This window comes from Emys orbicularis, chromosome 8, assembly GCF_028017835.1.
Source record: "Emys orbicularis isolate rEmyOrb1 chromosome 8, rEmyOrb1.hap1, whole genome shotgun sequence".
NCBI classification, from domain to species: Eukaryota; Metazoa; Chordata; order Testudines; family Emydidae; genus Emys; species Emys orbicularis.
This window is the reverse complement of record NC_088690.1, coordinates 85,728,407-85,754,449: the sequence shown is the minus strand read 5'-3', so window position 1 is coordinate 85,754,449 and position 26,043 is coordinate 85,728,407.

Here is a 26,043-nt window from a genome sequence, read left to right as displayed (position 1 = left end):
CTTGTAGACTGAAAAAAAGGAGGAATTCTGGGAGTACCAGAGAATAAGAAATTCCTGTAATAGAATTGTCTGACATGTGAAGATGTATAAACCTACCATCTGTCAGGCATAACCAAGTCACAGGGTACAATTAACTGGTAAGAATTTCCTTTACTCTCTCCTCACTTTAATCCCCCCTCAAGTTTTATTCTGTTCTTTTTTCGTATACGTGTTCTGAAACTGTTAAATGTGTAATAAAGAGTAGCATTAATTTGTATTACTAGTAACTCAGTAAATTATTCTTGACTTAATAAATGAAGGTTATTATCCATATTGTATCTGTCACAGCTGAAAACTTTATATATACAGAGGAATGCAATCCATTCACTGGTTTGTGGACACATACTGCTCGAGGGAGTATCGCAAATCCACATATGCCTGAATCTTTTATTTTGTATTTGGATGTCTGAATTAGCTGAAAATTGTGCGAACGTATCCGTTTTTAAAAAGGGGCTTCACAGAATATACTTGTGTTGTTTTTTTAAATCAGTATACATTCAGTTAATGTCAGTTGTCCAGAAGGGTAACTGAGTGTTCAGTTTTGCATTTTTCCTAGAGGGAGTGGGACACCGTGAACCACTGTTTTTTTACAGGAATTACAGACTTATACGGGATTGCTGTTTTATATTAAAATGGACCCAGGGCCTATAAACAGTCTGGGCCAAATTATTAGTTAGTTTTCATAACAGCACTGATGTTTGCATTGTGTTTTGCAACATACATTTTGCACAGTTCTACTACTGATTCCACTAATTTCAGGCAAGACTATGACCCAGATCGTGCATGGCCTCTTTGTCTTTTCCCAAGTCGGGAGAGTAGGAGGCTCCCCATGCTCCAGGTGCTTCTCATACTTCTTGCATGCTTTTCTGCGCAGAGACTGATCCCTGCTGTGTCTGCAGCAGCTAGAGGAGCTGGCTGGCCTTCTAGTTGTTGCAAACTGCACCTTCCTAAGAGGCTGTTGTGATAATTGGACGTATACGTATAACTTCACCCTAATTGTGAGCTCAACTTATAAAGTAAGTGAAAGTTCATAAGATGTCATAATAACCTATAATAACAAATGTTGGTGTGAAAAGGTACAAAAGGGAGGCAGAAAGACTACATTAGTCCAAACTAGGGCTGTCGATTAATCACAGTTAATTCATGAGATTAATTCAAAAAAATTAATCATCATTAAAAACAATTAATCATGATTAATCACAGTTTTAATCACATTTAATTGTTGAATCATTAAACAATAGAATACTGATTGAAATTTATTAAATATTTTAGATGTTTTTCTACATTTTCAAATATATTGATTTCAACACAGAATACAAAGTGTACACTGCTCACTTTATATTATTATTTTTGATTACAAATATTTGCACTGTAAAAATGATAAACAAAAGAAACTATTTTTCAATTCACCTCATACAAGTACTGTAGTGCAATCTCTTTATTGTTAAAGTGCAACTTACAAATGTAGATTTTTTTGTTACATAACTGCACTCAAAAACAAAACAATGCAAAACTTCAGAGCCTACAAGTCCACTCAGTTCTACTTCTCATTCAGCCAATTGCTAAGACAAACAAGTTTGTTTACATTCACGGGAGATAATACTGCCCACTTCTTATTTACAATGTCACCAGAAAGTGAGAACAGGTATTCGCATAGGAGTTTTGTAGCTGGCATTGTAAGGTATCTATGTGCCAGATATGCTAAACGTTCATATGCCCTTTCATGCTTCAGCCACCATTCCAGAGGATATGCTTCCATGCTGATGACACTCATTAAAAAAAAATGCATTAATTACATTTGTAACTGAACTCCTTGGGGGAGAATTGTATGTCCTCTGCTTTGTTTTACCCACATTCTGCGATATATTTCATGTTATAGTTGTCTCGGTGGATGACTCAGCACATATAGTTCATTTTAAGAACACTTTTGCTGCAGATTTGACAAAACGCAAAGAAGGTACCAATGTGAGATTTCTAAAGATAGCTACAGCACTCTAGCCAAGGTTTAAGAATCTGAAGTGCCTTCCAAAATCTGAGAAGGATGAGGTGTGGAGCATGCTTTCAGAAGTCTTAAAAGGGCAACACTCCGATGCAGAAACTGCAGAACCCAAACCACCAGATGGTGGCATTTTACTCAGATTATTATTAAAATGAATCTGTGTCTGTCTGCACTGCTTTGGATGGTTGTTGAGCAGAACCTGTCATCAGCATGGATGCATGTCCTCTGGAATGGTGGTTGAAGCATGAAGGGATTTATGAAACTTTAGTGCACGTGGCATGTAAATATCTTGCAACGCTGGCTACAACAGTGCCATGCGAACACCTGTTCTCACTTTCAGGTGATATTGTGAATAAGAAGTGGGCAGCATTATCTCCTGCAAATGTAAACAAACTTGTTTCTCTGAGTGATTGACTGAACAAGAAATAGGACTGAGCGGACTTGTAGGCTCTAGAGTTTTACATTGTTTTATTTTTGAATGCAGTTATTTTTTGTACGTAATTCTACATTTGTAAGTTCAACTTTCATGATAAAGAGATTGCACTACAGTATAGCACTGGTTTTTCTGTCAGTGTTATTGCTCCAAAATTGTGTTATTAGTTTTAGCCAGAGGTCACATTATTATAAAAAAATAAACCACTATTCAGGTGTTTATTAAATTTGTCTAGCTTAAATTTTTGCTCATAACATCAGTGAGATAATTGAAAGAACGAAATGTTTCTATTCAATGAATTATATCCCTGATGCAACACATATTTTCTGCTTCTAACTTTTTTCTTGGTCATAAAATAATTAACTAGCAAATACATGACACAATTTTGTAAATATACTATTAATTATTATTATTTATTAAAGTAGCACCTTGAAGTACAACACATACAAATATACATAGTAAGAGAGATCGTACCTGCTCCAAAGACCTTAGGAACTAAATAGACCAGACAAAGGATGAGAGAAGATGCATTGTAATTATGCAGATGTAGAACTGAGGCACAGAGAGATTAAGGGGCACATTTTCCAAAGAGGTTGGGGTCAGATTTTCAAGTGCTCAGCACCCACAAATTGGGGTCATACTTTCAAAAAGGCTCACCAGCTAGCAGCTCCTTTTGGGTAAAAATTTAAAAGGTGCCTGAGTGACATAGACATGTGATTCTCATAGGTTTTCACTAACACTTATGGGCAGATTTTCAAAAGAGCAAAGCGCACAGTAGCTGAGCTCTTTTGAAAATCTGGCCCACTGTAACTTTCCCATGGCCAGAGAAGAAGTCTGTGGAAAACCCTGGAATTGGATCCAGATCTCCTGAGTTCCAGTCTACTGCCTTAACCACAAGAGCAAACTGCCTCTCATTACATCCTATGCAGACAATTATAAATGCATTAGAAAAGGTAAACTGCCTAGAAGTAGCTGCTTGAGTAAGGCACCATGAGGAATTTACTGTGGCGATGAAACTGTGTATCAATGTATTTATCTGCTTGTTCAAAATGTGCAATTTGTCTTTCGACTGCAACTCATTCAATATCTTTTGTTTAGTTCTATCATAGCTCACACAATCGTCATGATACACATTCAGGAGTACATTACTTAGATGAGTATATTGCTTGATAAACTACTTGCAAGCAAACAGTATGCAGGTCCTTAACTGATTTTAAAATGTGACAATTTCATATATATATAATTTAGCTTGTTACAAGATAGAAATGCATGGTTGATTAGGACTGGGTGGGTTTCTGTGTTTGTAGATCACCATTCCCATTCACCTCAGCCCCTTCTATTTTGGCTTCTTTAAAAGCTCCTCAAATTGTACAGTTCCTCATCCTGCTAATCTGACCTTTAGGACAGGTTCATTTTATAGGTTTCAGGCTGGGAGCAGTAGGAAATTTTATAATCTGGCTTTACTGTATTTAGAATAAAGATAATCATGATTGTGGGATTAAAATATCTAGGTCAGGGGTCGGCAACGTTCGGCAAGCGGCACCAGGGTAAGCACCCTAGCGGGCCGGGCCAGTTTATTTACCTGTTGATGCGGCAGGTTCGGCCGATCGCGGCCCCCACTCGCCGCGGTTTGCCGTCCTGGGCCAATGGGGGCGGCGGGAAGCGGCGCGGGCCGAGGGATGTGCTGGCCGCAGCTTCCCACCGCCCCCATTGGCCCAGGACGGTGAACCGTGGCGAGTGGGGGCCGCGATCGGCCGAATCTGCCACGTCAGCAGGTAAATAAACTGGCCCGGTCCGCTAGGGTGCTTACCCTGGCGAGCCGCGTGCCGAATGTTGCCGACCCCTGATCTAGGTATTTGAACATTAAATTCAATGTCTTGTAAGAATTGCACAGAGACCTAAGGAAAAGTATATCAATTTTAAGTGAATACATAACATTTTCCCTACATTATGGGGAATTATTATTACAAGATTAAGGTGAATTAATTTCCAGGATTCCTTATGAGCTTTTGTAGAAGAAATATGTATTGGCCAAACAAACAAACAAAAATTGCATATGTGTAATGGAACACAAATAAGGTAGAGCAGAGATTCTGGGTGCCATAGTTTGAATGGTTGTGACAGATCTAGCTTTTAGGATTTAATGGAATACATTTCCAGATCTATTACCGTCTATAGTATCGGATTTCTATAGTGTCTGGGCTTCCAATATCCTTTACAAACTATGGCTAAATTTAGAGTAAATGCATCTAGAAAGTTGGAGTTCTGGAGATCAATGTCTTCATGTTTTATTAGCATTCGTATAAATGTATGGAGTTGAGGTTTAATAAATAATTTGTCTAAAGAACCACAGGTACGTATCTGAATTAAGCCATTCAAATTGGCACTTTGTTCCACATGACATCAAATACTATTATTTGGAGAAGAGTTTACTGTCTGTATTCAAAAATTGCCTTCTTGAGAATTCTAGAAGCCATGGTATATTATAAATGGGGAACCCTGTAACTTCTTCTGAAGGGTCTATTTATAATACATGCTCTGTTACATGTCATGCACCCAACTACTTCATATCCTTTATAATCACTCATTTTAAAATGTTCTCATACACTGCTCAAAATACTACAGTCCCAAGGCTGGTTTTATAACTAATGGAGTGTTATACCTTGGATGTCTTTTACACTTTACACTGTTTTGATTTTTAACCACTCCTTTACAGCTATTAGCACAGCAATGTAACAATGTCTGTGAACTGAAAGGAACACAGTGTCTTTAGTTCAGTAGCATATAAGGATTTAAGCACTCCTTGCATATTTCAAATAATTTTATTCAGACTGTCACTAAACATAAATAGTACAGCACTTCAAATGATTGTATATCAATACTGGTCCACTGATATTATTCGAACTGATTTATGAAAACGACAAGAGTAAACTGGCAGAAGGTAGTTAAGATCAGAGTTGTGTATTTACAACAATGTCTTTACAATCATGTAGGTTGCTGCATCCTTTTCCTTCATGTTAATAAATGTAGAAACAGCAGTCAGAAGAGCAATCTTTTAATTGTTTCATTATTATTCTCAGATTGTTGTTTTTATTAATTTTAACCGGACATAAAATTCTTGCAACCTTGATGATCCAGAACTCCTCCATTTATTGACCATTTGTCCCCTTGACAGTTCAGATACTTTGGTGCAACATGAACAAGTACAGTTTGTTAGACTAATAATGTAACCATAATCCATTTAAGCACTGATCATTTATAATTTTATATAGACTATGAAAGCTAGTTCTTGGGAATGTGATGGGATATGGGCTGTGGTGTTATATCTGGTACATAGATGACATTAAATCTCCATCTCCTCTGACTCAGCTGGTGCAGTTGAGCATCTTAGTTGGTGTCTAATTGAGAGTAGAGACTGGCTGTGAACACAGATTGGCCAAAGAAGCCATATTATGTTTGGCTGTGTAGACCTTTTGCATTATGATAAATCTCATTGGAACGTATCCAGGATGGATCTCATAATTGAAACAAAACTATTCCTGTGCCCCTTACTGTTGCTGAAATGTTGATTGAAGAGGACAATGATAAGTAGACATCCTGCATGGATGGGAGGTGAATGGAGGGAGGGGGGGAAAAGGACAAGGGAGAAGAAAAAGGAGAAAATACAGTATTAGATTGGGCCTTCATCCCCAGACTGGCATTTGTTTCATGATACATTTGTGCACCCTTCCCCTACTTTTGACTCACTTTCTATTGTAAAAATGAAATTGGGAGGTCTTCTCTATTCCAGATTCAGATTTTAGAAAAGAAATAGAGTTCAAGCTGGCTGGTGAGCCAAAATTGACACTGAAAGGGTAACTGGCTTCTAAGGAGAGAGCTGCTGAGAGAGGAAAGGTCCAAATAGTCCAGGAAACCTTAACTGAAAAAAAGGGAAGTGCAGATGGGTTAGAAAAATAATAGTAAAAATACCCTCAATATATATAAATCTATTCAGAACAGCAGAGAAAATTATTTACCACTTTTTGTCTTATCCTTTATTAGGAAGCACTTCTCGTAATGGAAGAATTAGTTTCATAACCCCGCTACCAAATTTTGTTTAAAGGATTTTTTGAAATGTAAATGAAATGTAAAATTAACAAACCTTGCTCTGGTAGCAAGAAGCCACAGGCCATGGTTGCCATCATTCTAATAATGCACACTCTGGACATCATTCTAATAATGCACAACCTTATTACTGTGCTGGGTGTAGATGAGGGCTTGGTGGTTGAAATGCAGCAAACCCCTGATTAAGATGCTTTACCCACTGTTTGTCACTCAGTCTTACAACCCAGTAATCTAATTGGGTTCCAAACTGCCGCTGGATGTTCAGGTAGTAATAGTTTCCAAGAATGCTATTCATCATCTGCACTTAGCAAGAAAGTTGTGACTTTTCTTTCAGATGTCAACCCCTACAGGGTTGACCCAGGCTTTTGTCACCTCCAAGTTGGATTACTGCATTGTGCTCTACATGAGGCTGTTCCTCCAGTTCCATCAGAAATTGCAGCAAGTGCAGAGTGCTGGGTCCATTTAAGCATTGTTTTCTGGAGGGAGTGTGCCAGGCTTGTATTCCTCAATATGCTATAAGGTGTTTGCTTTAATATAAACAGTTTGGGTTCTGCTTACCTTAGGGCTATGTCCTTGTGTGCTTCTGTGGCAGTTGCCATCAACCAAGGCATTAAAGCCTGTACTCAACTGTTTTAAATGAAAAATGGTATTGATAGCATTACATTCTTGATCAAGGAATTCTCTGTTTTGGAACTGATTTCACACTCCTCTCCTGTACTTCCCACTCTCTAAACTTTGATTGCCAGAATTGCTGACCTTTGGAGTCTGCTACAAAGTTCATCCCTTCTCCCAATCTTCTCTTGGGGATGGTGGTGGGTACTGAATAAGGTTTTGGAATTGTCGTGTAGATGGAATTGTCATGTAGATTGACTTTTGCTAGCAATAAGTCAATCTATAAACATTTATGTTTAATTTTTCTTACTGTTGTATATACTCTTAGAGAAAGTTGGAACATATTTAAAAACGATAAACATGGATTTTGTAGTAATTGTAAATGTGAGCACATTACACTGTATTGTATGGTAATAGAGGACCATTGATAATTGTTAGTCAAGTAGGAAAAAAACAAGTGAGCTGATAGTGAATATTTAGGGATAGTATTCTCATGACTGAGAAATGTTTATTCAAAGCTGTAGCAATGTGTGTATATAATTCCAATGATATCTACAATATCATTTTCATACAGCTTTAAAACACTTTTATTTCAGTTTGAAATATTCTTTTGAATGAGTTAAGAAAGTGGCATCATCAGTGTGATCATTGCTTATTTATTGTTACATTTCCATATTAAAATATAGTAGGCCAAATTCTGTGCTAAAGCACACCATGCAATCCTGTTAAAATGATGAGCCTGCACAAGGTGAAAGGCACTGCAGTGTTTGCCCTAGTTTTTTTTTTTGCCTTAATATATTATAATGTATAATGCAAATTATTATATAATATACAATATAATACTTTGCATTATAATATATTGAAGTACAGTTTTCATTACAAATGTATATTTAGAGATTTCACATACTCAAGGTAAAAATCTAAGTAGTTTAATCTTTACAGCTGTACTTGAGTAGCTGACACACCTTTCTATTTTATAGTGTCCCTCTCAAGCCACTCATATGCATTAATGTGCTCATTAATTATTATATGTATTTACAGTATAATTATACATTTAAAATTTTTCTGTTCCTGTACTGTCACTACATGCAATCCTGTAAATATGTAAAATCAATAAACTGATTGTATACAACAGTCCTTTAATTTTAATATATTATGTAAGATACTATATATCTACTAATTCCCATCTACTTGTTAAAAAGAGTTTAATTAGTAACCACATGACTGGATTTGAATATGAAATTGCTTGAGTATATCGGTACAAGACTGTTACATGAGTGATCCATGTCACTGAATTTTAAATTTACTTAATAGGATTAAATGTGTAATTACACTGGGCCCAATCTGCTACCCTTACTCACATTGACTTGAGGGGAGTAAGTTGCTACTCAGTGTGAAGGAAGGTGGTATGTTTAGGCTCATAATTTTCAATTTTAAGAGCACTGATGTTGGTAAAATCCTTGGGATAGTATAAAAATTGTAATCTAATCACTTATCAGAATAAAAGCAGCTACAGTATAGTTTTCCTATTTTGTATTTATAGTAAATTAATATTGTTAAGGCCCTATCCTCTGGTGCCCTTTCCTCTCCCATAAACAGTAAGTCAGGCTCTCTCCATTACACTCAAGAAATCTATGGAAGAGAGAGCCAGTGCTAATTCCTGTCTGAAAGCAGGCAAGTATAACCCCCAACCAAGTGCTAACTGAAGATCCCTTTTTTCCATCTTACATGAGTGGCCAACTCTGCTCCACATTGCATGCTTCCATAGAAGCCCTGTTCATGGAATCTTGCCATGGCTAGCCGGAGTCCTGCGGTGAGTGCACCGGGCAGTATTTTTGCTTCCTCTTGTTGAACAATCTTGTGTGCAAGATATAGTCCTGAGAATCTCCATACTTCTGCCTTGTATCAGTTTTTGACTTGAATGCAACTGAAAATATTCCCTTTGGCAGTTCTTTTAACTTTGATTGTAGTAGCAGAATAGAATAAAATGTAGTGGCTAAAACTGAATGAATGAAAAAGGATGTGTAAGGATCCTGTAAGGGATTCAGTGCCCTCCTGAATGGGAGTCAGGGCACTGTGTATTAATTTAGATGTAATATAGGGTCCCAAATATGTTAATATAATGCAGTCACTGACCAACATTAAACACTGTTAAACAAGGTCCGGGGCTTGGTATACAGAGACCCTCAGCCTGTTTTAGTACCGTGGCAAACACACCATTAAAAATCCTATTAACATTTTATTAAAGATAAAGAAAAGAAGGAAGAACAGTTAAAGCATTTGAAATGTAAATTACGAAGCCAGGCTTTCATTTTAACAACATCCTTTGTTCCCTTTCCCTTTAGCTGAAGAGAGTTTTTAAAAGAAAACCCCTCTCCCCCCCTTCCCCCCGGCCCCTTGTTTGACACTCTCTTAAATGGTATCAAAGATGATAACAACTGTCCTTTTGGGGAAAAGAAAAGGAGTTAGTTGTGATGGCCTGGAGCTGTTGTTGCTGTTGTTAAATTCTGATCCTGTTTCTTCCCAAGTGGTGCTAGGGATTCAGTAGGAGCTGGTAGAGGTGGCGATGTCATCTGAGTCCCTTTCTCTGGCCCAGTCTGGTCAGGATATCTCTCAAGATTAGGATGGTGAAGGCCCGCAGTCCGAGAAGATGATGTGTGTGTGTATGTGGGGGGTGACAGCCATGATGGTGAAGCTTGATTCAGTAGCCTCCCTCTGTTCTTATTTGCCCCCTAAAATCTCTTTTTTTAAAGACCCAAAAAGTGAGTGGTGGGTGGAATAGCCTATCCCCTCATTATTTTCAATTAGGCCTAGTTTCTGACACACCAGTTTGGTTCATTAAATTTCTCATTTTCTTGTTTACCATGCATGATCTTAACACAGACCTTGACTTATATCAGGAGGCCTGTTTGTTTAGACTAATTCAGTCTTTCTCTCTCCTTGTTGTACCTTTACCTTTGTTTATAGGTTATTGTGACCTTTTATGAACTTGCACTTTTTACAGCTGAGCTCACAATTAGGATAAATTTGTAGGCTCAATTATCAGAACAACACTCAGATTCTTGTGGAATCGATCCCTGATACTGGTATCAATATCTTCTGTCAGAGGCTCAATGAAAGATGTTTAAAATAGACACCTGTATGTACTGTGTAGAAAGAAATTATGTGTATTTGTGTGGAAAAAAATATTTTGATATTGTGAGAACTGTTGCCTTCAACTAGTTTTAGTCCATAAAAAGCCAAATAATATATTAAGAAGTGGCTACAGTGCAGATTTTGAGCTGAGTTCTGAACATTGCATGCTAGCTTGTGCGACTACACCGACCTGCTGCAAGTTTCCTAATCAAGACAGTGTCATGTGCTGTTCAGGATTTTTCCAAAGCAGCAAGTATCTCCTCAATGACCTTTCACAGGGACCGGAGCTCCACTCCTTCATAGTTTACCTGCACAGCAGAGACTAAGGCTTCTTCTCCCCTCCACCGCTTGTTTCATGGTTGCTCCTGTGCTTCCCCATCCCTGCTGTTTCGCTGTATGCTCCTCACTCAGTGCTCTACATACCCCTTGTCTCTTTGGCTATTCCCCCTGTTCCTTCAGTCCTCAGCTTCAGCCTCTGTAGCTCAGCAGGAAAGGAGCTTCAGTGCCTTGCAGAGCTTACAAATCCCACAGTTGCTGTGTCTCCACTTGTGCAGTGAATATAATATTTGTGGAGACTAAAACCCCATTCTTGCAGAGTTTAGGCATAGGGGAGGAGGGTCTGCACACTGTCTCCCCTCTCCCTAGTCAGTCTCTTGTGCTCACTCATACTCTGCAGAGACTTCTCCTGAGCTGTTGGCCCTTCTTGCAGAGTTTATAAACTTGCCAGCCACTTTCAAGGGCAGAGATAGTTCAGTAGTTTGAGCATTGGTCCCCTAAACCTAGGGTTGTGAGTTCAATACTTGAGGGGGCCATTTAGGGATCTGGGAAACAACAAAAAACTGTTAGGGACAGTACTTGGTCCTGCTAGTGAAGGCAGGGGACTGGACTCGACTCAATGACCTTTCACAGTCCCTTCCAGTTCTATGAGATAGGTATATCTCCATTTTTTTTTGTCACTGAGTAATTATTAAACACTAATTATAAGGTGATCTAGTAAGATCTGGTCTCAACTTCTGGAGACACTGACAAAATGAACCTGTGTGGTATTTGAAGAGCTCATTATATTTAAGTTTCTGGTCATGGTATAGGGTAAAATTTAAGGCTGTTAGAGTCAACTTTGGCTATGCAATTGCATCTGTTAAAGTGCTTAGGTTTTTCTTTTTAAGTGAAGCCTGGATTTCTGATTTCCAGCCTCTTTAATTTAAGTTTTAATTTAATTTTCATTAAGCCACAATATGTTTTAAAAACATTTTCCAAAAAGAATAGTAATGCATGTGTTTATTGTAAGGTGGGGGAAAGGGGTTGTCTGGGAATACTTTCCAATCTCTGGTAAAAATGAACTTGCATTATATATGGCTAAATGGCTTGTTATGTAAAACAACTATTTGGGTTGCTAAAATAACATACCTTAATAAACAAAAATGCTCTCCCTCCCAGTCACCCCCTTGAACATAACTGTAAATATATCCAGGCAATACACTGGGCTTTAATGAATCCTTGAAATAAATTATTGATGATCATGAATTTTTATTCACCAAAGCCAACTAGAGCTTCACCCCTGCAGTTTTATGAAAGTAAATGGTGTCTGTATATTATAACTCTATTAGCAGAAGCATGATGTCCTGCCGCTGAAAGCCGTGGATAGAATATTTTAGCAATATGGAGGTCAGTACTTCAGTAACCCTTAGGTTATGTAGATACTAATAACACACACTTTCTTATCCATAGCATATCATGTGTGCACTAAAAAGAAATTGGAACAAGACTAAGCATAGAATAACAAATATAAGATGAGATTAGTGACATGTTCACAAGGATAACAAGTAACACATTCCCTCAGGCACTGTAGGGCTAGATAGTGTGCAGCCCTAATACAGCTATTCAGAAGAGTAAAGCAGAGTAAGGCTTCAGGCGTGGCAATCTTAAAGCTATCTGGATGTTGGTCCCAGTACTCAGCACAGTGGAATCCTGCACAGTCACTGCTCCCCTCGGTGAGTGAGTGCACAGGGAGAGGGCAGAGAAGGGCAGGGAGGAGAGTAGTTGGAGTCATAATTACTTCCTTCCTCCCTTCAAATTCCATTTAGCAGAGCTGGGTGCTTGCTGTGCAATACAGCATCTCTTGGAAAGAGCCGGTGCAGTGTAATTTCTCCACCTGAGCCTGCAATGCAAAAGGGGAGCTCGGGAAGAATTGTGCTTCAGAGGGGTATTTCTGAGGCATAGTTCTTCCTGGGGCAGTGCATCTTCATCACAATCTAGGTCACAAATAGCTTTTGGATGTTTCAGGAGGAAGCTGTTATTATCCCGTCCCATATATTTTGGGAAGAGCTGCATCTGCTCTACCATCTTTTCAAATTTGTTAACATTGAAGAGAAGAAAGAGGAGGAACAACCAGTTTGACCATGCATTTGATCTCATCCATCACTTTAACAGAATGAAATACATGTCAACTCTGCACAGCTATTCTGCTGGCTATTCTGCTGGCAGCCATACCATGGGGGGGAGGGGCATTAGCATTAACCCATTAAAAAACTGAGTGGCTCTTTAAGGCAGAGGAAATGGGACACAGACAGAATTGTCCTTCAAAGTGGAAATCTAGAAACAACCAAGCTCACAAGGAAGCTATAGATTAAGCTTTTCTGTTGAAGATTAAATTTTCAAAAGAGGGCAACTGTTAGGAAGGGGGAAGTTGGAATAATATCTTGGTTTGAGTGCGTGTGGGTGGGTGTCCACTTGTAGGGGATAGAATGCAGCAAAGTGGGAACTTGCTTTTTAAGAATCATTAAAGTTTCAAGGAATAGTCCCTATAGGAAGAGTACATCTCCAGGAAGCATATCTTTGTTTGTATTTTTAATTTTTGAATTAAGAGTTTCAAATATAAAAAATCCCGGATTTTCTAATTCACTCTTAATAAATACTGTAACTGAATTATTTCATTTATTTTCATTTCCGAAGAATTGTATGGTTAACAAAGCAACAAATGTTGGATTATCTTTAAAATAATTTGTCCCTTTCCTTTGAGCCAACTAGTGAAAGCCAATCTACCTTTATATATTTTTCTTTTTTCTTTCTTTCGGCAGTAGATGTGCTGTAAAAGTAGTACACTAAAATATCTCTCTTTGAAAGGATCCATATGTATTCCCACTGTGCTCAAAGAACAAAAATTGATTCTCTGTGAACAGTTGTTTTTTTCACATATTATTTTGTTCTCATACATATAAAATACAAAATTACAAATAGCTGGTTTTAAAGCAAAATGGGACTTCATATAAAAGTGCTCTAGGAATGGCGCAATACTGCTGCATCTGACTCCGCAGTGCCCCCAAAGCTGCTGAGGCTGAACTGCCTACCAGTCACAGTGGAACTCCCAGTCTGCTCCCTGTACAACTCCTTTTTATTGGGGATCCCAGACAGCTGCCCACAGGGATGCAATAGAGACATAGCTGTGGTGGGTGCAATAGAACCATGCTACAAGGAAGAAAGGAGAGCAGCAGAATACGGACCCTGGACTTCAGAAAAGCAGACTTTGACTCCCTCAGGGAACAGATGGGCAGGATCCAGTGGGAGAATAACATGAAGGGCAAAGGGGTCCAGGAGAGCTGGCTGTATTTTAAAGAATCCTTATTGCGGTTGCAGGAACAAACCATCCCGATGTGTAGAAAGAATAGTAAATATGGCAGGCGACCAGCTTGGCTAAACAGTGAAATCCTTGCTGATCTTAAACGCAAAAAAGAAGCTTACAAGAAGTGGAAGATTGGACAAATGACCAGGGAGGAGTATAAAAATACTGCTCAGGCATGCAGGAGTGAAATCAGGAAGGCCAAATCACACTTGGAGTTGCAGCTAGCAAGAGATGTTAAGAGTAACAAGAAGGGTTTGTTCAGGTATGTTAGCAACAAGAAGAAAGTCAAGGAAAGTGTGGGCCCCTTACTGAATGAGGGAGGCAACCTAGTGACCAAGGATGTGGAAAAAGCTAATGTACTCAATGATTTTTTTGCCTCTGTCTTCACAAACAAGGTCAGCTCCCAGACTGCTGCACTGGGCAGCACAATATGGGGAGAAGGTGACCAGCCCTCTGTGGAGAAAGAAGTGGTTCGGGACTATTTAGAAAAACTGGACGTGCACAAGTCCATGGGGCCGGATGCGCTGCATCCGAGGGTGCTAAAGGAGTTGGCGGATGAGATTGCAGAGCCATTAGCCATTATTTTTGAAAACTCATGGCGATCGGGGGAGGTCCCGGATGACTGGAAAAAGGTTAATGTAGTGCCCATCTTTAAAAAAGGGAAGAAGGAGGATCCGGGGAACTACAGGCCAGTCAGCCTCACCTCAGTCCCTGGAAAAATCATGGAGCAGGTCCTCAAGGAATCAATTATGAAACACTTAGAGGAGAGGAAAGTGATCAGGAACAGTCAGCATGGATTCACCAAGGGCAAATCATGCCTGACTAACCTAATTGCCTTCTATGATGAGATAACTGGCTCTGTGGATGAGGGGAAAGCAGTGGATGCGTTATTCCTTGACTTTAGCAAAGCTTTTCATACGGTCTCCCACAGTATTCTTGCTGCCAAGTTAAAGAAGTATGGGCTGAATGAATGGACTGTAAGGTGGATAGAAAGCTGGCTAGATCGTCGGGCTCAATGGGTAGTGATCAATGGCTCCATGTCTAGTTGGCAGCCAGTTTCAAGCGGAGTGCCCCAAGGGTCGGTCCTGGGGCCGGTTTTGTTTAATATCTTTATTAATGATCTGGAGGATGGTGTGGACTGCACTCTCAGCAAGTTTGCCGATGACACTAAACTAGGAGGCGTGGTAGATACACTAGAGGGTAGGGATTGGATACAGAGGGACCTAGACAAATTAGAGGATTGGGCCAAAAGAAACCTGATGAGGTTCAACAAGGACAAGTGCAGAGTCCTGCACTTAGGACGGAAGAATCCCATGCACAGCTACAGACTAGGGACCGAATGGCTAGGTAGCAGTTCTGCAGAAAAGGACCTAGGGGTCACAGTGGACGAGAAGCTGGATATGAGTCAACAGTGCGCTCTTGTTGCCAAGAAGGCTAATGGCATTTTGGGCTGTATAAGTAGGGGCATTGCCAGCAGATCGAGGTACGTGATCGTTCCCCTTTATTCGACATTGGTGAGGCCTCATCTGGAGTACTGTGTCCAGTTTTGGGCCCCACACTACAAGAAGGATGTGGAAAAATTGTAAAGAGTCCAGCGGAGGGCAACAAAAATGATTAGGGGTCTGGAGCGCATGACTTATAAGGAGAGGCTGAGGGAACTGGGATTGTTTAGTCTCCAGAAGAGAAGAATGAGGGGGGATTTGATAGCAGCCTTCAACTACCTGAAGGGGGGTTCCAAAGAGGATGGAACTCGGCTGTTCTCAATGGTGGCAGATGACAGACCAAGGAGCAATGGTCTCAAGTTGCAGTGGGGGAGGTCTAGGTTGGATATTAGGAAACACTATTTCACTAGGAGGGTGGTGAAACACTGGAATGCGTTACCTAGGGAGGTGGTGGAGTCTCCTTCCTTGGAGGTTTTTAAGGCCCGGCTTGACAAAGCCCTGGCTGGGATGATTTAGTTGGGAATTGGTCCTGCTTTGAGCAGGGGGTTGGACTAGATGACCTCCTGAGGTCCCTTCCAACCCTGATATTCTATGATTCTATGATTCTATGATTCTAATGGGGAGGCTAAACACCAGGAGTATGGATACACAGGATTTTTGGAAGGAGATCTCGTTATCTTGGGTGGTTCCCCATTCCAGGGCCAAAGGATTTCACATATTCGGGGAAGGGGAAACTAGAACAATTACTTCTACTTAGTAATTCAGTAACTCCAGAACATTTCAATTGCAGTGTTTTTCCTTCATCTCTCTTGGTCCCCGTCCACTGGTTTGCACACACAAGCATGATCTGGCATGGAATTTTAATCATGCTAGGATACTGTTACTACCATACAGGATCAGACCAATGTTTAATATAGTGTGGTAGGCCATATCAATGCAGTAATCTACCTGATTCTTCAGTGGAAGGCAACTCCAAAAAAGCAACAACTATATATTTCACCTAACAAAAATTGTGTTCCATGCTCTACATTGTGTGTGTGTGTGTGTGTGTGTGTGTGCGCGTGCGCGCACATGCGCAGTAGTGACCCTTGTGGGCAATCATTTGTCTGACCCTTTTGGGCAATGATTTTATGCATTACAGCATGAGATTAGATTACCCCTTCATTTTCTTAGTTTCCAATCTAGAAATGTTAATAAGCATAAAATCATCTAGTCCTTTTCATAAATAAATACATAAATAAATCTATCCACAGTATCTCTCTGACTTCTAGAAAATCCTGCTAGTCAGCCATATGCTACATAAAGAAGAATTTCCTTTTATTGGTTCTAAATGGATTGCCCTTTAATTGATCAAAGTGAATATAAAATAAAAGAAAGGGCACCACATTGCATTAAGGTACAGATCATTACTTTTCTTTAAGATTTTATTATTTATTTATTTATTTTAATTGAATGGTACAACATACAGATTCAGTCAAGATAGATGCTTTAAAGCACAGTGTAAAAGGTTGTCTTCATAAATAAATCTCAGACAAAATGCAGCAAAAGGATTTTGTTTTTTTTATTTTTAAATTGGATGTTTGTCAGCAACGTATGACTCGGTGGTTAAAGTTAAGACACACCACTTAATATCTTGATGTTTAACAAATACTGTGGAATAAAATATTTTTTGTTATTTTTTCTACTTTCAGAAGAATATTTTGTCAGGTATAAACATGCACTGGATCAGTTTTAAATAATTTGTTACTGTCTCTTAGAAACAAATAACCAAATTTAGTATACCGTATAATATTTTTCTTCCCCCCTTTCCAAGAATTCAGGCAGGAAGGGAAGAAGCTAATCACCAGTAAGAGGACATTATGTGTGTGTCAACTTATATTCCTTTATATTTTTGTGTGATAATATTAATCATGATGAAATTACTTTAGTGCCCATGTCGGTGTAACATATAATTCAATAGGAATTGTCTTTTAATTTAGTATCAGTGCCCACCTGCTTAAAGAACATCCAGATTCAGCATTACTCTTTCTAAGGCTATATTTGAGTACAATAGTACAGTGCATGTTAGAAAAGACAATATGTACAGAAAGGTTTTGGATTCATGAAATTGTTAGAAGAATGTCTGCTATAGTACTTTCTGCAACTTGCTGGAAACAGAAAATGTGTTTCATCATAGAATATTAAGGTTGGAAGAGACCTCAGGAGGTTATCTGGTCCAATCCCCTGCTCAAAGCAGGACCAACACCAACTAAATCATCCCAGCCAAGGCTTTGTCAAGCCGGGCCTTAAAAACCTCTAAGGATGGAGATTCCGACACCTCCCTAGGTAACCCATCCCAGTGCTTTACCACCCTCCTAGTGAAATAGTGTTTCCTAATATCCAACCTAGACCCCTCCCACTGCAACTTGAGACCATTGCTTCTTGTTCTGTCAACGGCCACCACTGAGAACAGCCTAGCTCCATCCTTTTTGGAACCCCTCTTCAGGTAGTTGAAGGCTGCTATCAAATCCCCCCTCACTCTTCTCTTCTGCAGACTAAATAACCCCAGTTCCCTCAGCCTCTCCTCGTAAGTCATGTGCCACAGCCCCCTAATCATTTTTGTTGCCCTCTGCTGGACTCTCTCCAATTTGTCCACATCCCTTCAGTAGTGGGGGTACCAAAACTGTAGCACTAAGTAATGTTCCCAAGCTCACACAGGAAGTCCATAGCCCCGCAGGGAATTGAACACAGATCACCCAAGTCCCAAGGTACTGTCCAAACAACTGGACTGTCCTTCCCCTCTCTTGTTTTAGCATGCAAAACTGCAAATGCAAATCATGAGATTATCCAACTCATTAACATACATCCACTGTATTTGATTCATCACTGCTGTAAAAGCAGAAAAAATAACCCCTAGTACACTCTTTACACTAGTCTCCTTGCTACTGCGGAAGTATGTGGCTAAACATAGAACCCCCGCAAGCTAGTGAACCCCTGCCATCATGCTCCTCCCTCCCTAAATCAAGGATCTGGTGGGATTAATTTTAAACATTTAGTTTTCTTCAATGAAAAATCTTGTGATTTATTAGTTCATTTAAAACCCATTAAATGTTTTCTTGATTTGATTAAATCACACAATTTTAAAGGTTAATCAGTGTCATTTAAAAAAATTCTAAAAGGTGTAGTGACTCTTTTTTACCTAGAAATATTATGATTGAAAAATAAAATTTCTGTAAATTATCCAACCTCACGTTAGAGAGCCTTGTAGCAGACTGACTTCTTATCCAGCTATGTGCATGATTAAAATGTGTTTGATGGTCCCAGCTGTATCTTGTCAAAACCAACAAACACCATTTTAACTTAGTTTGCTGCCAGGCTTAAGGAAGGAATGGAGACTAATTATTTTCTAGCTCTTGAACTTTGTCTTATGAAGGCTAGGAAAGAGCTATTGGCCTTATCTGTGTGTAGGATTCATTGTTTAATTGGGAGGGACTTTAAGTGTGAATTAAAATTCTTCTGTTTAGAAATATGTACATAAAATGGCCACAGTGAAAATATTTTTTTTCTACAGATGGTTTACAAGTTGAACCTGTTCGTTTTGTTTTTTCTCTGAGTAGCCCCTAGTAAATATGTATTTTTAGGGCCCGATTGTCAGGGATATTGACCAGCCACATATCTAGTCACAGCTTTCATTGGCTTCAGGTGCTCAGTTCCTTTGAAAATCAGGCTATTAACATGCTTAGAGTTAGAATCTTGCCCTGTCCTCAGGACTCTTAATATGAAATAGAACTGGTGCAGTTCCACTGTGAGTGAATGGGGTAGGAAACACGCACATCCTGGATCTGATCAAACTCCCATTAAAGTCAGTGGAAAGATGCCCAGTGATTTCAGTAGGGGTTGGGTCAGATCCTCTGTGCACGTTTTATAGCCCAGTTCCATAAAAGCTCCATCCGTCCAGTGGATAAGAGGGACGAGGTCAGAAGGAACAAGGGTGGTGTACAAAGCCATTGCAGAATGAGATCAGACTCAGAGCAAGAGGCTACAGCAGTTCAGGAAGCACAAGAGGCAACGGGGGTGACGTAGCTGCCAATCTGTGGCATTGGGGAAGGATTCCACCTCCTGCAAACCTTGAGTATCCCACTAGTTACTCAGACAGGGGCCTGTGAATCAGGACTTGGCTCTTAGAGTGAAGGAGAATGTGGGCTGGATTTTGTAGGGATTGCAGGATTTAAGATCACCAAACTCATTTCAGTCAGAATCTTGAAATTATTTTTTAACATAGTCCATGCATTTCAAAGCTACTTAATGGATTAAATTGTCATTTATTCCTCTTTTTATACAAAAGCTGCCTTAAATTATGAATCCTCAGATAAGTACTGGTTTTCTGTTAGGATGTGATTTATATCTGATAGACTCTAGTCTAATTAAAGATTAAAAAAATCTGTAAAAGAACACAAAGGATAAAATTATTCTATAGTTCAAATAATCATGTAAAAACTTTAAAAAGGTCTTTAGTCAGTTCTGCCCTTATTTATTCACCATTTGGATGAGGCTGTACTTGCCTGAGGTTTAGGTAGTAGAGTAGTGCCTGATTTGTCAGTCCGAGTTCCTTGATAACGTGGCTGCCTTAGGGTCTGATCCAAAGTCTGTTGAAGTCATTGGACAGACTCCATTTGACTTCAGTGGGCTTGGATTAGGCCTAAAAGGCCCAGTCCTTTAAACCCTTAAGGTTATTTTGCGGTGAATAGCCACATTGAGTTCAGAATAAATGGACATTTCACTTTCCTGGAAAATTGACTCCTTCAAACAAGGTGATAAGTACTACCTCTGAATAGGTATAACAATAGTAGCAATATGCATAGGACTTGCAAGACTGATTTGTGTTTGTTTGGGTTTTTTTTTTTTTTAAGTTGTAAGAGAAAGGTCTGTGTGTTTTGGAAATGGCCTCAGTTTCTTAGCCTGTATCAGTTTTTGACAGATGATGAGACAAGGTTGGCTAGATTTATACAGTGCTCTGTTCTTACATGCTTAGAATTATCATTGGCTTCAAAAGATGCCTTTCCCCATCCTCTAATTTTAGATGTGTTTTTTGTTCGGGCTCAGCTACATTGGGAATGAAAATATATATATATATATTTTTAATGGACATGTGAGTTAAAAAAAGAGGAAAAATGTTTTTATTAAAAACACCTGGGTTTATCATCCATCCATCCATCCATCCATCCAACCAACCGAAGAGCCTTTTTCCAGACCTCATAACGGTAAGTTCTAATAATATTTTTTAAGCAGATTAGAAATAAGCTTCTGACAGTGACCTTCCCCAGATGACCTTGTGGTTTGTTGCCTTTCAAATGGGCACTGCATCATCAAAGCAATGTCTCTCTGTTTAATATGGTGTACACGAACTGGTATTGTATCTTTATCTGTACTTCATCATTGGAGAGGGAAATAAGACAGAACAGCACACTGTACAGAGTCTGCCTGCTTTGTGTAAAACACATTTGGAGAGCAGTGTCACTCAGATAATGATATGCTCAATGACATTGCAGCAGACAGAGGTAGAACAGAAGAATTCAATAAGAGGAATTTTAAAACCTTATTTTAGATTAATTTAATTTGAACTCATGGATAATTATTTGGCTACGATTCCCTTGTTTACAAAGTAATTATAGTTTAAAATCTGTTTGGGTTACAATTTAGCTTTTCTCCATCCAAGGGGATCATAACATTGATAGAGTATCTATCAGCCAGTTCTTATGAGCTAAAGTAATTAAAAATATATCTTTATTATTCTGTGTATGATAGTAACCTATAATAAATTTGAAATGAGTTGTTCAAACATAGAGTATCAAATTAGCGTGCTTCTGTTTCTTTGCATATAGAGAATAAAGTCAAACCTGCTTAGTTTTACAAGGTTTTAATTGAATTGAGGGCTTCTGAAATGACATAAATTATGAGACTGAAGCATGAATGGTTTAGTTACTATATAAAAAAAAGTCTCGACACTAAAATTTTAAACAGTATGACACAAACATTAAGTGGCCTTCAACAATGACTTGGGGATTAGAACTGTGGATACTGAGAATTAAAGGCTTTTAAGGGAATAATCTTTCTATTTTGATTATTGCAAACCACTACTGTTATATTTGATTTAGTTAGGAAATGCCTGTTCTTTTAACTGTGTACCATCTAATAGCTTTCATTGTTATTCCATTATAAAAAGAATGTCTGTGAATTAATGTTTGAGTGCTTGCTTTTTTTTTCTTGGTTGGTTGTAATGACAGTGTGAAATAAAACAAACATACAAAAGTAATTATTATTCTCATTCAGTAATTTCAAGCTTTGGCATTAACACACTGCTTAGATTTCAGCTGATGAAGATTTGTATTCTAGTACCATTGATCAATGTAAACTGTCTTCAGTGACTTTAGAGAAAAAAATTACAAGAAGGTGGTGGGAGGGAAGGCTGGCAAAACTATATAATTGTGTAGTAACTGTTGACCTTGTGATTATACTGTAAGTACCTGTAGTGACAGGGTAAATTCATAATTGTTTTTGTCTTGCAAGCTTCTGTAATACCATGAAATCCTAACATTTGTAAGCTTACATAATAATTATTTTAGAATAACTTTATGTGTAATATGAAGCTGTATAATGTGAAAAAATTTCAGGACATTGTGTGTGTGTTTGTGTATGTGCGTGTGCACACATACCTGTATACAACTCTATATATCTGTATGTGTGTACGTGCATGCATATATACATGTTCATTCTCGTGGAAAATAGTTATTTTTAAGAATTACTTTCCACTCTTCTACCTGGAAAAATACACAATACCAATTCCTGTGCATCAAAACGGAGTAAAAGTTTGAAGTTTGAATTCCAGTTGTGTGTTTTTTGTAGATGCTCTATGGGAGGGGTGAATAAAATGTCCCCAAAGTCACTATAAATTATTGAATATCTTACAACTTCTGTGGCACTCCAGAGAAGTAGTTCAAAGAAAAGACATCACGGCTTAGGTAATTCCCACTCAGAGAGGCCAGCCTTATGAAATTAAGTGCTTCCTTAAACACAGACTCATAATATTTGTTTGGAATTATTTTATTGCATGGGGCATAAAAGCAACAGGGATAATCCTAAAATGCTTAGAAAAATGAAATAGAAACACTGAAAATCTGCTGACTGTCTAACTGAAATACATAGAGTAACATTTTCAGAAGTGCCTCAGTATGTAAATATTTGAACCAGTCATATACTACCCTCCCCCCCAATCTCCTACTCCTCGAATGACCTGTACACTGGAGTCTCATCATGAGATTTGTTTGATATCTCCCTTCTGTACCTTGCCATTTAGAAAAGTGAATACTGAACACATTCTACATTTTGCTGGTAATTAGCAAGTAATATACCCACGAAAGGCTGATATTTTGAAGTTATATAGTTTTGAGAAGTCTGAAAGAGATGCTGTTGTATTATCCTTCCTTTCTGTGTGTTCTGATTGTTAAAATAAAACAAGTAGGGTATGTTAAACTGAAGCAAAAATAAATGTTAAGTGTCTGACTGTGGAGATGGGTATGTCGCTGTGTCTTAGTCAGTCCCACTGCAGCACGGAGTAGTTTTAACTCAAATGATTTCTGCAACTTAGTTTCATTCATAAATAAATAAATCAAGCAAATGTTCTTCTCCGGGTTTCCAGTAGTTCTCCTTGGTGGTGTGATTACCCCTTTTTTTAGGTAGAACTTTTGTGCCCTACTGTGAGTACAGGATACACAGTATTCTGGGGATGCATAAGCCACAGAAAGCTGGGCATCATGGGGTATGTCTACACTGCAACCTAAGCCTAGGCTAAAGCCTAACCCCACAACGTGTCTAAACTGCAATTGCACTAAACCAGGGCTCGGACTCAGGAGCATGCAGGGCTGGAGGGCATGAGCTTGAGTTAAGCCATTTCTGAGCCCTATTGCTTTGCAGTGTAGACCGAGCGCCGTTTGACTTGGGTCGTGGGAATCAGCCGGAAGTATCCCACAGTTCCATGCGACAACTTTCTTGGTCCTGTCTAGCCCAACAATCTACAATCCACTCTATTAAAAATGGAAGTCACACCCCCTTTGTGAACAACAGCTCAGGTAAGCATTAACACATTCTCTTCTGATCACAGATCTGCAAGCACATTATTGGAGAGCCTCCTGGATTTCCAATGGAGAGCGAACAGATCAAGCCATTTGCCAAGCGTGCTGCTTCCTGGTAACATGCAGTGTGGGCAGTAAAGTTTTCCCACAGTGCATCATGGCCCTACGGCTAGAATGGCCACATCTTGGGGGAGGGGAGCAGTAGGGATTCTGGGATATGGTTACTTTTACTCAGGTCTGTGCACTGCAGTGTGGACACCAGAGCCGTGGGTTTGAGCATGAGTTAGAAAAGCCTTAACATAGGGTTAAAGTTCAATGTAGATGTTCAAGCCCAGAGTCCCCTAACATGGGTCAGCTGACTTGAGTCCCACTAACCCTGAGCTTACACTGCAGTGTACACATACCCTGGGATTCAAACCTGCCCATCCTGTGCTTAGGAAGAATGAGCTGGTGTGCTAGAGGAGAAAGTAACCGAACTGCTGAGCTTCACAATCTGCAAGGGTGGATCTGCTTGGAAGATTTTGGTGGGAATCTTCTGTAACCTAGTTCCATGGTTTCTGAACAGCCTTACACTATATTCCCAGTTCTTCCCTCTTTTTCCTGATGGTGACATGCAGAGAATGGTACTTACTGCAATCCCAGGGCTGTAGTGATCTCACTATGTGGTAGTTCCCAGAGGAGGGGATAGAAGAGCAATCTTCATTCAGCAAAACTATGAGTGGTGATGGCTGTTGTGGTGAGGGGCTACCCAAAAGAAGCCAGGGTTCCTTCTTTCTCTCTTCCCTACGATTGCCCCTGTGTAGGGGGCAGACAGGAATTGTCCAGGAGGTTTCTCTTTGAGCTGTGAGACCTATCTTAATGTTGTCCCCTGCTGGGGTTCTAGGAGCCATTGAGCATGCTTGGGTGGGCAGTCATGTTCTCCACTTTTGGAGAGGAAAGGGCTTGGTTGGCTACATAAAGTATGGGCCCTCTGAATGGATGGATAAGAAGGACCCCCTGAAAACAGCAGCAGCTTTCATCACTGTGTAGCTTAACATGATTGTGGCTGGAGATTCCATGGGCTGTGAGATAGTTTCAGCCAGCATAGAACTTTAAATTGTTTGGGGGTCAATCCTGCTGCTGTTGGAGCAAGTGACAGGATGACCATTGATCTCCAATGGGTGCAGGATCAGGTCCCTGTTGTGATTTTTCCTTTGGAAAGAGCCTATTTTGCTTTGTTTTGTTTTTGTTTGTTCGCCTTCTTTCTTACCTGTGGAACATAAATTGTTGATGGAACGAAATTAACTTCTTTATAGATATCTTTTGAAGAATGAAAGTTTCGTTTATCCATTGAGCTAATAGTTAATAATGGTTCTCTTTGCGAAAAAAATAAAAATGTGAATATGGGCATTTAATAGTGTTAACTTTTACGATTACACACTAACCAGAAAGGTTTTCAGTACCTATGTTTTACTTGTTCCCTGAACTTTTACAGTTAATGATATTCAGCCTGCAAAAAGGATTGAAATATCAACATCGTATCTAAAGACATATTTACATTTTGCTCCCAACACTGTAATTTAATGAAAGTTTTATAGCATTATGGGTACTTAATTATGCTAGAGGCAGAGCTGAAATTTAATATTGTTCCACATGCAGAGAAGATTTAGTAGGATTTGCTTTTTAAAAGTCCTTTAAAAGTCCATTGTATTCAGGATGCACCATGGTATGCTGTGTTTAAAAAAAATAAATTAGAATAACCCAAAATTGCTGGAATAAATTTTCATTTTAGTTATATAGTAGGGACTATGATAATTCATGTCTTTCAGTTTAATGCACTTTGAGCAGCAGATTGCTGTATTACATGGCTCTACAGTGCTGATCAATATAGCATTGACAATCTAAATACGAACAAACAGAATAGCACACTACATGAAATACTCTACATACCTATCTGAAGCAGAAATCAAGATTGCAATCTTAAAATTATTATAGATTACACCTGTACTTTCTCCCATAATGGTTTGTCTATAACACAATAGAATTTGCATTTTAACGCCTAACCTACTGTGTTTTTGTAATGCACGATCGTGTACTGTGTTATTACTTTTCCAATTTTGAGTCACTGCATCTTCTAACTTATACATTACTACCAACTTAGTGGAGTGGCAGACATGGGTTAAAGATGTAACAGCCAGTTACAGGAGAATAATAGGCAATCTAAATGATGCAATTTACTGTTGATTCACAAAGTATATTACAATTAACTTCATATGATGGATGTATGTAAGTTGCATAATGGCACAAAAATCTGCATTACTGTTTGAGTATAATTACTTTGGGCCTATCTGGAGAGGAATATAAACTCAAGTTTTAGGGCATAAGCCAACCTCTAGTTGATGAGATCAAGCTATTTTCTTTGTAGGCAAGTTATTGCACAGCTGCTTACTGCAGGTTTTCTTGCACTTTTTGCTATATATACTTGTTGTGGCCAGTGTTGGATGCAGGGTATAGGAGTAGATAGCCCAATGGCTTGATCCAGTCTGGACGTTCTTGGGTTCCTGTGTAGGTGC